Raw genomic sequence first — 7,459 nt, forward strand, 5'->3', positions numbered from 1 at the left:
CAAAGTTCTTTTATTAGTTTACGCATGAACGATGAAATTATTAGTGACTATCTGATCTGCTGAGAGTTTGAGACAACAATTAAACCTGCAATATTGTCTTCCGTAGACAGGATACTTACTTTGTTGGTCTCTCTATGAGGGTTCAAATATATATTTTTAGTTTTCCATTTCTCAGTAATTCACAATGTTGTAGATTCTTCTTCCGTAGAATAGCTAAAATATACCCGTTCAGATTCCATTGCTACAATCAGGTACCTTTCTTCCAACAGCTCATTATCGATTTCAGCAAGTTGGAGAGCTAAAAGATTACCTAATTTGTGGTCATGTTTTTTCAAAATCTCGTCATCTTCTCGAGTACAGGACGCGGTCTAAATGACTCAAAATGTCGTCATCTTCTCGTCATTTGGGTGTTTTTTCCATACTCTAAATGCTTCCATAAAAATATAAGGATCCAACTATTTTAGAATGTGCACAAAAGTCCAGCATATATTTAACCACGTTTAGATTAAAAGATGATGGTAAAATAACAGTGCTAGTTACCTTACCGGGTCAGGTAAGGCTATCAGCTCCATGGCAGTGAAAGGGTGCAACCAATAGAAATTTATGACTTTAAGTACACAGCCACTGCAATACTTTGCATTACAAACAATGCAAACCTCCTTTTCAGTGAAAGGATTTCTTTTAAGGCACCAATGACACAACACTTTCTTTACTCTGCATAAGTACAACGTGCATGATATCAAATTTATTAGAATGATAATCATATAGCTCACCAAATAAACATAATAATCATATCAAACCTATTGTATCTGTTTTGAAATACACTAACCTACTAAATCAATCAAAAAGTACGCTAGAAAATAAAGTTATACCATTAACTGATCGAGAGGCCACTGCTACTTTTTATTTATTCCAGCTCAACCTTAGTCCTCCATTCGTTCTTATAAGCAACTTTTCTCTTAAATCGAACACTAAACCCTACAAAAGTGACACCTATCAATATCGAATAATCTCTGTGATGTATAGGAAACAATGTTCATAGTTACATGCAGCTTGTAATACTTCTCAATCCCGCCCAACAGACAACATTCCGTTGTTTATCAAGAGCAAAGATCATACCTGAAATCCAAAATAAAACCAAGGACCAAAGAAATTAGAGAAATGGAAAATAGGGTTAGGGTTTTATACCTGAAGGTACCTTTTTCAGTGAAATCGTCCCTGCAAATTAAAGCAAAACAAATCAATAATGAAATAAATAATCTTAATGAAGTATTAACTCGAATAATAAATAGAGAGAAACAAAAAATTAGAGTAAAACAGGGAGAGGTATATCAATGGATGGTGGAAACTATGGCAGCCGGTTTTTAGTAGTCGAGGAACATGAAAAAAACCCTAACTTACCTTACAGCATTATACAGAGCTTCTGTATTCTCTGAACCTTCAGAGTAATGTCGAAACGATATGGTAAAAAAAAGCTAAAAAAACAGAATCAAGAGAAAAGAGAGGCGGAGCTACCTTTAACAATGGTAGAGGTTCTTCATCCAGTTCTGTTTCATACCATTCTTGTATCCTACCAAGAAAAAAGCATCAACTCGACAACCCTACACTAAAAATCTGCACATCTTTCTGATTTAGCATAAAAAAAAATCAAAATCATAACAAACAACTAAACCACAAAAACATTGAAATAACCAAAAAACTCTAAGTTGTCCTCTAGGTTTACTGGAACATTAGTTATCCAGCGATGATGTCAAACTCAGTGATTAGAGCGCCATTTGTAGGGAAGAAAACCTAGGTTTGTTCTAAGTTTTTTTTTTGTCTTCGTTTTCATGAACAAAGCATATCTTAGGTTTTCTTTTTTTTTTTTTTTTTTTTTTTTTTTTTTTTAATGTTTTGTGAGCGAAAAAGAAGAATCGGCTCGTAGGGTTTGTTATGTGTTTTTTTGGTTTTATGTTTTGTGGGTGTGTGAGAATTCCTCTTTTTTCTCTCCTCTGAGGAAAAAGTGAAACGGAGCAATTGTGTTAGAGGGTGACTGTCACCGTTCAACGTGAAACCTAAGGAGCTTAGGATTTTAAAGGAGTTAGATAACGTGAGTATCTTGATAATAAATCTTAAATATATCCTAGAAAAAAGTACCACAAAATATTAAATAGGTAGCACTATATAGCACTGTATCCCAGTGGAAGAGAACTTGATTTACAATAAACCATAACGTAATAGTCTCCTTAATCAATAGTTTGGGTTTATCTGCTGATACGGGACGTATATAGGATGTCTATCATGAGTCTCGGACCCGGTCCTTATTATGTGTGTAGTCGTATCAATTGTTAGGATTTGTTATAATTCTGTTAGATGGTTAGGATAAACTTCACACGTATGTGAAGTTCTGTTTGGTCAAGGGTTTGTTAGGGTTAAGTTAAACTATAAGTATTCATTGTTCTCGTCATTGTAAAGTAGCTTGGTTTAGCTCACTTTTATGTGATTAATGAAAACTCTTAAGTTGTTTGGTTTATACCATTGTTTATCGTCTTAACTCTTGGATTAGAGATTATCGTAGCTCCTGGATTGGAGTGAGTGTTACATTTTGGGTGTGAATTCTCCTTGTTCTGTTATTTTTCTATTTGCTTCCGCTTGTGCCATATCAGGTGGTAATCAAAGCATGTTTTTCCTGCGTTGTTTGTCTGTGAGGCCGCCTAAAAGAATCATTCGAGAATTTCTTTGATCTCTAGGTTTTTATAAACAAAAAAAAAATCAAAAAAAAAATCAGTTGAAAGAAGATTTGGAATCTTGTTCATCATCACGGTGCATACTTAAGTTTGGTTAGATCTCTAACTCGCTTTGTTTGTTGATTTGGGGTTTGAAAAATCAAGGTTTTAGTTGCGCGTTTGTGGGTGAAAGAGGAGAAGAGAGAGGCACTAAAGATTTCTGTTGTGTGACATCAACAAAAGTTTCGGACATTTGGTGAGTATCCCATATTTCATTTGCTGCTGTATTTCACATTCGTGAAACCCTAACTTTGTTAGCTAGTGTGAGAAAGAAATCTTCCCGGCTAAGAGCTATACAAAAGGTTCGTTTCCTGTAAGTAAAATTGTAAAGGATTCCTGTTCCATTAAAGTTATACAAGAAACTCTTGTTGGGTTTTCTTCTTATACTACCCGTTAATAAGACGCAAACCTAATTATGGTCATCTAAGCCGCTGCCAATTTGAGTTCCTTAACTTCATATTATGCAGTATATGTAACTATGGAACCAGGTTAATTTCGGATCTTTCGCGGTCGATATATAGTTGGTGGGAATGTTGGTCGTTTTATGATTGATAGTGGTTGCGAACAGAATTTGGTTTCATTGAAAATGATTAAATCTTTGGGTTTGGAAATGGATTGGTATCCTGTACCGGACCAAATTAAATGGTTCAACAATGGAGGTGCAATTAATTGTATGGGTGTTTGCGAAATTCTAGTGTCAATTGGTAAGTGCTACTCTGACAAAATATTTTGCGAAGTAGGTAGGCCTCGGTTGTTTGATATTCATGATGTTCATAATGGTCCTGAAAATGTGTATGAGTTTATTTGGGGGAAGACCAGGGTCATGCTAATGCCAGGTGAACGACCGTTGGGAGAATGGAAAGAAATGTCTCCTAAGAGTACCTTACATACAACGGTTGAGGCTAAGTTTCAAGGAAATCTTGGTGAAGTGGAACACGATAATAATAATAGTATTGTCCTGGCAGTTAATCAAGACATTGAAGATAGTGAGATGCTTAAAATTAATCCTTCCCAAATGGATACAGTTGCTATGGTAGTTCCTAAAAGCAGTTTTCAAGATCCGTATAACATGTTTTGTGATAGTGCATCCCACTCTTATGGACTCCGAAGGACATGGTGTGGAAATTTTCATGGGAGCTTCTTTGCCGTAGTATTAGCATGAAGCGGGATCGAGTATCTTGTTGGTTTGTATTTTTCAACAGTACCTTGAATGGTTAGTAATTCCGATGCATAATTCAAGACCGAGTTGTGTTATTAGTGGATGCTCTAAAGTTCTTTCTCAAACTCGCCATTATCAATGTAAACTCCAAGCGAGTTTTGTCGCAGTGGGGAGCCTGATACGGGACGTATATAGGATGTCTATCATGAGTCTCGGACCCGTATTTATTATCTAATTAGTCCCCGTACTTATTATCTGTTTAGTCGTATCAATTGTTAGGATTTGGTATCAATTGTTAGGATTTGCTATAATTCTGTTAGATGGTTAGGATAAACTTCACACGTATGTGAAGTTCTGTTTCGTCAACGGTTTGTTAGGGTTAAGTTAAACTATAAGTATTCATTGTTCTCGTCATTGTAAAGTAGCTTGGTTTAGCTCACTTTTATCTGATTAATGAAAACTCTTAAATTGTTTGGTTTATACCATTGTTTATCGTCTTAACTCTTGGATTAGAGATTATCATAGCTCCTAGATTGGAGTGAGTGCTACGTTTTGGGAGTGGATTCTCCTTGTTATGTTACTTTTCTATTTGCTTCCGCTTGTGACATATCATCTACATCCATAAATCTACCTTCAAACACTCTTCTACCCCTTTCCTTCCACAAATGCCACATAATGGCGTATATCCACTTCCATGAATTCAAATTGTTTGATGTCCAAGCCTTAAAATGACACCTCATAATACTAGGAATAAGCCAAGACAATTTAAAAGCCTTTATAATATGGTTCCATATTTCAATAAAATAGGAAAAACGGAGAAGCAGGTGATCAGATGTTTCCTCGTCCTCCTTACAAAACAAACTTTTTTTCCTGATGAAAAGTGAATATTTATTAAGATAGAAAAGGATATACAGAGTGTTTTGCCATTGGTAGATTAAAAGTTACGAAAAGGAAAAACAGCAAGCCAATTACATAAAGATATAGTTCTAGCCAGAATTTTTGTCTTTGCATCCAAAATTATATCTTTTGTAGAGGTATTGTTCCTCGAATCTTCTATGGTTTCTTTCTTTCCAAAAAGGGTGCACAATAGCCGCTGGTATTAAACCCCAGATGTAATTGCTTGATTGCGAGAAGTGACTATGATGCCAACTTTCTGCCAAAGTTTTCCTGGAACCCGGCTATGTTGTAAAAGGTGCTCCGGGAGCTCGCCTAGGCGCGCGAGGTGCCCAAGGGGCGCCTAAGAAAAAAAGCGCCCAAGGCGCAAAAATAAATCCTACTTCTGCTTTTTCTAAATCTTGGGCGCTCTAGGCGCCCTAGGCGCTGGGTTTGGCGCCTCGCCTCGCCTCGCCCAATGCCTTTTACAACATAGGAACCCGGTAAAACCCAAACCAAACCTGTATTAGGGAGAAGACTCGACCTTTGTACATAAATATCTTTGTACATCCAGCCGTCTATGTTTAAGAATACTCAAAGTAGGTAGACAATGATGAATATTGTCCCATGACATAAAACTCACCTTTGGAGGTATGTTCTTCTTCCACAAGAGTTTCTCAAAGTCACAAACTGCGTCCTCCTTCCCTCATAGATCATAGCACATCTTAACTGTGTAGCCTCCATAATGTTTATTGTATCTTCATTTTCATTTAGACTACATACACGATCAAGTTCATTACACAACATGTCCCATTATAGTTGATCAATTTGATACATTCCCCTTCCAGTTGGATAGAACAATCTTCCACCCACTATCATATCTGCCACAAAAGCATTTTATTGTTGCGCACCTTATAAATTGCTGAATACTTATTCTTAATAGGACCATCTGAAGTCCATTTTTCTTAACCAAATTCTGGTTGACCTACCATTATTTAGTTGAACTTCCTCATACTCGGCAGAAAGAAGATGCATTCAAAATACCCTTCCACATACTTCTCCCTAAAGGCTTTGCCTCATCTAACGGCCTATCGACCTCCACATTATTCCTTAACTTTGTTGAATTATTCTCAGCCAGAATGAATTTTTCTCCCTATAATATTGCCATATCCGCTTAGCCTTTAGTGCTTTGCTAGTACATCTTAAATTCTTAACATCCGAACTACCCATGTACTTAGGTCTACAAATTTTCGCCCAAGCACATTTTCCTTTTCGTCTCATTTGAATCCCACGAAAAATTCCGCACAAGTCTAGTCAACTTGAATCCCACACTAGCAGGCATGTGTATAAGTAAAGCTGTAAAACGTGTCGGCCCAGCATAGCCTAGCACATGAAGCCATGAGCTTAGCGTGTTGTGTGTCGTGTTCTGATGTGTTGGAGATTAAAGCATGTCGTGTTATGCTGTGCTAGATGATGTGTTATGACGTGTTGTGCCGGAAAAATAAATGTGTTGTGCCTTGTTGTGTTGGGTCTGGTACATTTAATTTTTGTTTTTCAAAATAAATATTTTCCAAATATTTAGGTATTCTATGAGTTTTTTTAAAAATAAGTCAATATAACGATGATCAATTATCAAAAATTGGCTAGAATAAAGACTTTTTTGTGAAATATACCCAAAATCTCATATATCTTATTAGGGCTTTATGCATATTTTGTCGTATTGTGTTGTGACACATGCATGCCGCGTGTTGTGTTGGGCCATTGTGCCGATAAGGTTAGCCCAGCACTGACCACGAAACTAACGTGATGTGCTGGACTAAGTCATGTATTGTGCTGGGCTATGCTGGCATTTAGCTTTCCGTGATGGCTGGACTGTTTTCGTGCCGGCACATTCCATTTTACACCTCCATGCATAAGCGACAAGAAATAGTTAGGAAAACTCCAAAGACAACAATAAATTGAAACTAACCTTCCTTCCTTGGACTGAAATTTCTTCGTCCATGTGGCCAATTTCAGCTCCACATGGACCTACGATCTTGTTCAGTTGGGTTTCTATCTACCATGTCATCGGACCAATAATTTATGCAATTGGCCCCCTACGTACCAAAGCATAGGACCTACCCTCATGATTTATGCAATTGGACGTAGTAGAGAGATAATATAAAAGGGGTATCGCCACATTATTAATACCCTTAAAATCCTTACTCATATAAGGGCCCACGTAGCGCTGGCCGTCCCTCAAATTGCTCTATTCCACAGTTCCTCGAATTATAGAAAAGTAACAGTGAACACCGGTTTTTAGTGAAAAAACCAAAAATAAAAAACAGTCGTTCTGGAAACATAAAACGAGAGAAAAAATAGAATGCATTTTTTCTTATAAAACAAAGAGAAACAGGAAGAAAAATCCTCTTTATCATGCTCCGTGTTCTCGATCTTTCTTCTCTATTCTCTTATAGCAGGTGCATGATATAGGTGTCTTACAGGTTTAAGCACAAAGATGTGGATTTGCAAGATATAAACGAGATGTCAGTTAGAATTTGTTCCTTTTCTCTATTTATTTTGATTTGGTTTTTATTTTTTGGTTATCTTATTTTTAATTATTTTTGATTTAGGGTTTGTTCTTTTCTCTATTTATTTTGATTCTGGGTTTCTTTTTTTTTTT

General features: G+C 36.5%; 1 long non-coding RNA gene across 1 annotated transcript; it reads right to left on the reverse strand.

The window, feature by feature from the left end:
* Positions 1–887: 887 nt before the first annotated feature.
* LOC113274521 lies at positions 888–1,593 on the reverse strand. Its single transcript, XR_003323041.1, has 3 exons — positions 1,516–1,593; positions 1,189–1,218; positions 888–978 (listed from the first exon to the last, which is right to left on the reverse strand). It is a non-coding gene; the product is annotated as an uncharacterized LOC113274521 (long non-coding RNA).
* Between the last annotated feature and the right edge of the window lie 5,866 nt (positions 1,594–7,459).

This window comes from Papaver somniferum, chromosome 4, assembly GCF_003573695.1.
Source record: "Papaver somniferum cultivar HN1 chromosome 4, ASM357369v1, whole genome shotgun sequence".
Classification (NCBI taxonomy): Eukaryota; Viridiplantae; Streptophyta; class Magnoliopsida; order Ranunculales; family Papaveraceae; genus Papaver; species Papaver somniferum.